This window comes from Lampetra fluviatilis, chromosome 59 (genome assembly GCF_964198595.1).
Source record: "Lampetra fluviatilis chromosome 59, kcLamFluv1.1, whole genome shotgun sequence".
Lineage (NCBI taxonomy): Eukaryota > Metazoa > Chordata > Hyperoartia > Petromyzontiformes > Petromyzontidae > Lampetra > Lampetra fluviatilis.
In genome coordinates, this window is record NC_136333.1 from 454,447 (window position 1) to 462,323 (window position 7,877).

Below are 7,877 nucleotides of genomic sequence, written 5' to 3' on the forward strand. Positions count from 1 at the left end.
AACATGTCTAAGCGTCATCCTGGTGTGGCTTCACAATTTTTGCTTTCTTGTTTTAAACAATCTGAATGTAAGAATTTCATTTTGCTGTGCTGTGGGCAGTAACCGTATGATGATGGTACAAACAAATTGCAACCCGTTGTGCAGCATGTAGAGCAAATGTAATGGAGTTCTCTTTGAAATCCAACAACTTAATCCGAAGGCACTAAGACATTAGAAACTGTGATTGGTCAAGCAACCAGCAAAGTTGAATGTTAGATTCGGGAAAATGTTACTTCAGGAAACGCCAAATGGAATACCATGAACCAGATCTTTCAGAGTGAGATGTTTATATAAAATACACAAAGTGCGAATAATGAGACTCCAAAAGATAAGTGAACGCGAGAGCCCACATAACTTATAGATGGGATTCATGAGCAGTTGTTGGTTGGCTGTGGGTTTGTAAATGTGAATATCCTCTTTGGCAAAATGCGGTATTATATACCATTTTATATTCGAATTTTGATTTGATTTTATATTTCCCATTCATTGCGTAACGGTAAATTCAGCAGTGGAAATGTTATGGCAGAATGTGGCATTCAGTTATAAAGAGTACACAGTGATGACAAGTATGTTCACGCACTGCGTGAACATCCATTGTATCCCCACAACAGCCTATTTACGATCCCAACCGTGACGCCTGCTGTATATTTGGAGTTTGCATGTCTCTCTCTCTCCCCTTGGTCATGTGGATTTTTCTCCGGGTCCTCCGGTTTTTCCCTCCACATTTATGAACATGCGTTTAGAGTATTTGGTTGCTATACATTTGCACGTGATAAGCAACTTCATTGCGCTATCATTTGTGATAGGTCGCTTCTGAAACAAATCTACCTCGCTCATTGGGCCTTACCTGGTAAAATAAAAGAATGTTTTAATAGTTTTATATTAACACGTGTGACCTCAAAGAAGAGAGACTGCTCAAACAGCACCCTGGGATGTCTAATCTCACGTGTCGGGCAGACGTTCTGGCCTTTGATCACCAGGCAGAATAATACAATTATTCTCAGCTGATGGGGAGTGCCAACAAGGTGGATTTTGGTCTTGTCACCGTGCAGCTCATAAGAATTCTGCCGCATCCAAGATTTTATGAATGGCAGTAATGACAGTGTAGAGAATGGCTCACCCATTCTCACACACTCGCACCACACAAAACAACACCCATGCCTTCTACACTCGACATCACACACGCCACACACACCAATCACGCACACAGGGGATGCACCAGTGAAGGGTTGGAGGTCAGGGGTCACTCACAGCATGCTCGGGCGGTTTATAGAGATCAGGGTGTGAGCACTGACGTGCACGACACGCAATCCAGTGGGTGAGTGGTTGACACGCTGATCGGATTGATCCGGAGAGCAGATTGGAAAAGAGCGGGACATTTGAGAAAGGTGATTGGTGGAGAAGGGGTTTAAAAGGGACTGGAAAACGTGGGAACGAGGTTAGTTTGATGATGAGTGCTGCTGTGGTGTACAAACGGTGACAAGAGAATAAAACAGTTCAAGTACACCTGTCCAAGTCTTCTTTTTATTTGGTGGCAATGGTGGAATATTTTGACTGAGCCGATGCAAGTTCCCACGAGAGGAGACCCAAGCAGTAGATACTCGGTGCCGGGGACAAGCAGTGCTCAGAGACGGACCCGCCGAGTCGGGATTCGTCCCCCAGCTCATCGACAGGGTCCGAGGCAGCTGTCCCACCGACAAGGGCATCTTCGTCCACCAACCCGGTGGAGCAGACTCGCAGCAGACCATCATCCAGAGATCGGAGGATGTATCAGCTGCTTGAAGCAGTAACAGAAGGGTAGTGGCGGACATGGCTGGGAAATCGATCTTGGTAGGTTCGGTCGCAGGGGTTAGCTTGCGTGTGTAGTGAGTTCAAGGAGACGTAGACGACGTAGTCGGAGGCACACTTATTTATTATAACTTTACACTCAACACAGGCCAATGTATACAACACTTGAAGGGGTAACGGCCCCTTCACCCGTCTAACAGGGAGACCCTACTAACACTAGCCCGGCTAGCCTGCTCCCAGGTCCTCCACTCGAGAGCTAGGGGAGGCTAGCTGATCCAGCTCTGGCCAAGCTAGGATCTCGGCACCCTTAGCCAACCAGACCGGCTCTTACAAGAGCATCGGCTCTGGGCTCTCAGGGCCGCGCCGCTGGCTTGCCCTGGTCGGTCCTTAGAAGGACAGCGATCCAGGGGAGTCCCAGGGCCTATCTAGCCGGTCTTCGCTCTTCACTGGTTAAGCTGAATACTGAACCCCGAGCCCACCGGCTCACCGCCTTATATAGCAACTCCCCCACCGAGGGGTGGGGCCGTGGGGGATCACAGCGCCGTTACAGCCCCACAGGGCTAACCGATGCGGACGTGGAAGTAGGCACCCTTACGCGTGCGGGCGTAACCACCCCTTGTGTATTTGTTTGTCCTCCCGTAACACGTCTACACGTGTGTTGGTCTACATGGGTGCATCAGCCACCATCACATCCCTGTACATCTTTGACTTGTTACCAAAGGGACATACATGCGAATAGGGGAAGTATGGGGATTATTGGGCAAGTGGTAGTGCCAGTCTGCATCGAAGTGCTGAAGACACGGGGACCGGTACTGGTCTCCAGTATGCTCATGGTTCCCTGTTTGCTGGGCAGGCATTTTCTGAGCCGCATCCCCCTGCGCATCCTGACGAAGGAAGACTGTGTAGAAACTCCATCGGAGAGGCGGTTGTACTTTTTTCGTCTGGACGGAGGGGGAAAGCAAGTTCTGTGGGTTCAGGCACCTGTGCACACCACGGTCTCAATCCTGCCGGGTGCTCAGGTCTTGGTGCCTTTGCAATATCGCACTCTGCTCATCACTTCCCGGTCAGATCCACTGCTTGAAGTGTCCATGGTGCCATCGGTGGCCAGTCGCCATTGTTTGGCAGCAGCGAACACGCTTGTGTGGAGCAATCAGCCGCTGTTTTTACAAGTTCTTAACACGGTGGACACCCCCACAATGGTAAAGGATGGGACGTTATTTGCACATGTCAGTCCTACGGTTTCATGTTCCGATGTGCAGGGTGTTAATAACATGGATTTGGGTGTACTATCGGTTGGCACAGAAGATGTGTCTTGGGTAAACGAGATCCTGGCACAGAACACCGATCTGTCAGGGGAGTAGGGACCCTTGTGTTCAGCAAGGATCCCTACAATGTAGGCCGCACTACGCTGATGGAACACGACATCGATACAGGTTATGAGCTACCCATAAGGCAGAACGCCTATAGGATGAGTCCTAGAAGTGCTGCCCCTAGCTTACCCCGAGGTTTTGCTTCCCTTTGTGTTGGATACGGATGCTAGCGATGTGGGGGTTGGGGCTGTTCTTTCCCAGGTTCAGGAGAGTAGAGAGGACATGTTAGCCTCAGGGAGTCACGTATTTTCACCGGCTGAACAGCAATATTGCGTTACCCGTTGCGAGCTGTTCGCCATTGCCCACTTTGTGCAACAGTTTTTCCCCTATCTGTATGGCCACGAGTTTACTGTTTAGACGGATCATGCGGCATTACAGTATTCGCTTCGTATTGACCAGTCGATTGATCAGATGGCTCGGTGGCTTGAACGACTGCAGGTATATTCATATCGAGTGGTGCAACACAAAGGGCTGAGACACACTAATGCCGATGCGTTGCCCCTGTTGCCAGCTCCCATTATGTGCGCCTGTGGTCACGGCTCCCTGCGTTGTAAGCCCGCAGCCACGTCGGTGCCCGAGGTTGTAGCCCCGGTTCCCGTCGGGGACTCGGACTAGGCGGGGCCGTCCACATCAGTTGACTGTGACATAGGGAGACCCCTGCTGGGACAGTTTTACTGCCTCTTGTCTCAACACGGCACCGCAAATTTAACAATGAGACGTCCTACGTCTGAAGCCGTCCCTACTCAGCATGCGTGAGACCCAGCGTGCCATCACTAGGCGCAGCCAACGCGGCTGGTGCTGCGTCGCCGGACACCGCCATAACTTGAGGCGATCCAGCCGCAGATGGCTTACACCGGCCCGCACCCATAGAACACGCACACTGGTCACTCGGTGTCAGGCGGAACAGCGCATCTGCGTTGCAGTGCCACACACCCTTCCTGTAGATAACAGTGAACGACTATTCCTGCAGTGTTTCCAGCCAGCGAGACAGCTGGCCAGAAGGCTGATCAATATGCAGGGAGTATTGGAGGGCCACGTGGCCCGTGCACACAACAAAGTTCCGTCTATGAAGCCATGGCCTATACTGTTGGACAAAATGAACCATGGCCAACAGGTCCCTGCGTGTCACACAGGAGCGCTATTCTGTTGGGAACAACACATGGCTAGATGTTTGCAAAAGATGGCACTTTTGCGGTTTGAATTTGAGATTGGCTGCCCACACTTTAACAAACACCGACCGCAATCGGCGCAAATGCTCCTCGAACATATGTCCGAACACATTGACGGCGTCCAGGTAAATGAGGCACGAGTCCCATTGGAGAACTGCCAAGACCAATTCGATCAGCTTTTGAAACGTGGATGAAGCCAAATGCAGCCCCATGGGGAGGCAGTTAAAATGGAATAACCCTTGGGGTGTTCGGAATGCGGTCTTAGGCCTAAATTCCTCATCCAGGGGCAGCTGCCAGAACCCTGACAACAAATCGAGCGCTGAAAATAACCGCGCACCCGACAACGCATCCAAAGAGTCATCTATCTGAGGACGCTTCCGTATTGACCAGAACCCTTACCTCAATCCCCTGGATAAACCCAACCACCGCAGACGAACCCGCCACAGCCGCCACAACACGGTGCGTCAATCTACTCCACTACTCTACACAACATGACTACCCATCCGTCCCCGTAGTCCGCCGCCTGTACGCCAAAAACAAGATGAAGGATGGCGACGTGTGAATCCGACATGCGCAACAGCCGAAATGCGTTAGGTGATGGTTGCGGCCAAGTGTCTGATGTGTCGCGACATGCCTGTCAGGCGGAGGAAGCGGATGTCGGCAGGGTGGAGGACGTTGAAGGCGAGGTGGAAGATCCGGCGCTGTTCCGGTATCCCCTGGCGCTGTGGCCCGGCTGACTGCACTTGAAACAGGCGGTCGCAGACCTCCGTGCTGGAAGGGGGTCCCTCTCTTGCAACTCCCGCTCTGGCTGCCGTCCCTTGACTTCCCTCCCGCGTGGGTCCCAGACGAATGAAATGCAGGCCCACTCTGGCTCCTGCGGTGCAGGCCCCTCCAGATCTGCAGGATCCCCTGCACAAGCAGCTTCAAGTAAAGGTGTGCCTGTGTAACGGGTTCCGGAGACACTTGTAGAGGTAACTTCTTTATTACAATGCAACAGCACTCCAACAGTCCAACACACCAACAGTCCTGATACTCTGTTACCACCTAGGTACACAGCCTAGGTACACAGCCTAGATACTCTACTCTGGCTACGCTCTGGAACTCGCGCTCACAAGGTCGTAGAGTCGGGAGTTCCAGAGTCCCACCACTGGCTCTCACAGCATCCCAGGGTCCTCACATGGCGGGTCTTGGGTCTTGGGTCTTGAGCTACAACTGCCCCTGATCGTCCAGGGAGCTCCCCTTTTATGCCTAGTCTCCAACGAGGGGTGGGGCCGTGTGCGCCCCCAGATATCCCACAGAGCACACACAGCCCCCCCTTTGGCGGCGCCAAGGGGCTTAAGCGCCTGGGAACCCAATGCCTGGCGCCAAGAGGCTTAAGCGTCTGACCCGCCTGGGAACCCAGCGCCCGGCGCCAAGAGGCTTAAGCGCCTGGCCCGCCCAGGGTCCCAGAGCCCCCAGCAGCCCCTCCCTTCTTATGTCACTACACCTGTATACCTTCAGGGATGACAGGTCGTCCCCCCGTGATGGAGAGTGCGACGCTCAACTCCACTTTCAGCAACAGCCCGAGCTCCCACTCAGGGCTCCCTCTTATACTCCCTCTTGTGCTCCCGGCGTGGCCTTGCTCTGCCCTGGCCACGCCCCCCTCCTGGAACCTACTAGCAGGTTCTTGGGGCTTCCAGATGGACCCCTTCCTGAGCTTTTCCCTTAGTTCTCTTTCCCCCCGTGTATACTGTCACCTGCTGACGTGTGTACTGCCATACGCTGTCAGTACCACTTTCTGTCAGTAGCTAGCGCTATTACTCTACACATGTATTTTCCTTGACGACCACGGTGTTTTAGAATTCACGAACAGCCGGGCCGACTGGAGGCAGCGACCGCCACCGTCCTCCTGTCATTTGTGATAGCCAGGTCGCTTCTGAAAAGTAAGTTAATACCTCAGTGGGCTTTACTTGGAAAGATAACAAAACATTGTTTAGTTTTATTGGTATATATTTTGAAGTGATTTGTTTACCCTTGCGCTACATATTCTTGCTTCTTTCGGTAAAGTCACGTAGATAAAAAAACAACAAATCAAAATTAAAACAAAAACTGTGGTGCCACAACAACGGAGCAACTCTGCCGGCGCTGCTATCCCCTTGCACCCCTCCACACGAATGCACGCACACCCCCACTAAACACACACACGCACCCACGTAGTGTCTCGTAGGGAGTCACCTGGTACCATGGGTTTTTACTCGAGGGACTCCTAGCGAGGATGTCCAAAGGTTTCCCAGTGCCAGGAGATTGGCCGACCCCCCCCCCCAGGCCGAATTGCATTGCGGCCCACGTGAATTAGCTTAGCATTGTATGAGCACGACGAAGCTCACCGAGCAAACCGCAATGAGAACACTCACAGCACAGGGAGATAGGGTCTCGGGGGCAAACACCCAGTGACATGGGAGGGAAATTCCTGGACCGACTGAAGTTGTGTATTCCATGGGACGGCCACGCCGACCAAACCGGTTGGGGCGGGGGTGGGGAGGGCGGGTGCGTAAACAATGGGTGAAGGCGCACCGGAGGATATCGTTCCAGGTAAGGGCGGGGCATCGGTTTAAAATCGAAAGGTAGGCGCCCGATTGGCCGTGCAGGGTAACACCACATGACCCTGGATTTTTGGATTCGTAGGGGACAAAGGGAGGGAAGATAAAAAATGTAGTCAGTCCTCCTCGAGCGGTTGAGCTACCCAGGCTGACTCCCAGCCGCTCGCAGCGTCCGAGCGACGCTGACGAGCGCTGCTACAACTCGACCCCAGGCAGAGACCTCGTCCCTCCGACTCCCATCACGTCCGTATGACCCCGTGAGTACGTCTGTGAGGTGAGAAGTAGGGGGAGAGTACACTCAGGGATTGAATAGGGATAGGCTAGGCCCTGCTCGTTGGGTATTTACTCCGGACCGCCCAGGGCTTGCTATAGACGCGTCATTAATAAACTTTATCACAGAGCACCGACACAGCGTGATTTCTGTGTGTGGGGAGAGCGTATGTGTGGTGCGAGTACGTGTGGGCGTGTGAAGCGCGCGTGTATTCAATCATAAACGATCGCTGACGCTAGCGTGTGTTTACGTAGCGACGATCGCATCAACGGTGGGGCGCGTGTAAATTGTCATCAATACGGCCGTCGTTTTGCCCGCTGCCTGTGCCCGTGTGCTGTGTCTGCACAGCGGATTAAAGCCGGCCCCACGCGCGTGCACGCAGCCACCTCCGCATGAGTGGTGGTGGTGTACGTGGGAGTGTGTGGGGTAACTCCGGGCGGTGGGGAGCCAGCCACGAGCCGTGTCCCTCAGAGAGGGCGCTCGTGCGGGGAGGTCGGTCACGCGATCGGCTCAGCCCGGCGAGAAGGGGCGGAGGAGGGGGGAGGGGCGGAGGAGGGTGGAGGGGCGGAGGAGGGGGGAGGGGGACGTCAGCCCCCACCAAACCCCACGACGTTTCGATCGCAACACAAGCGGTCTTCTTTCCACAAAAGCGGTCTTCTTC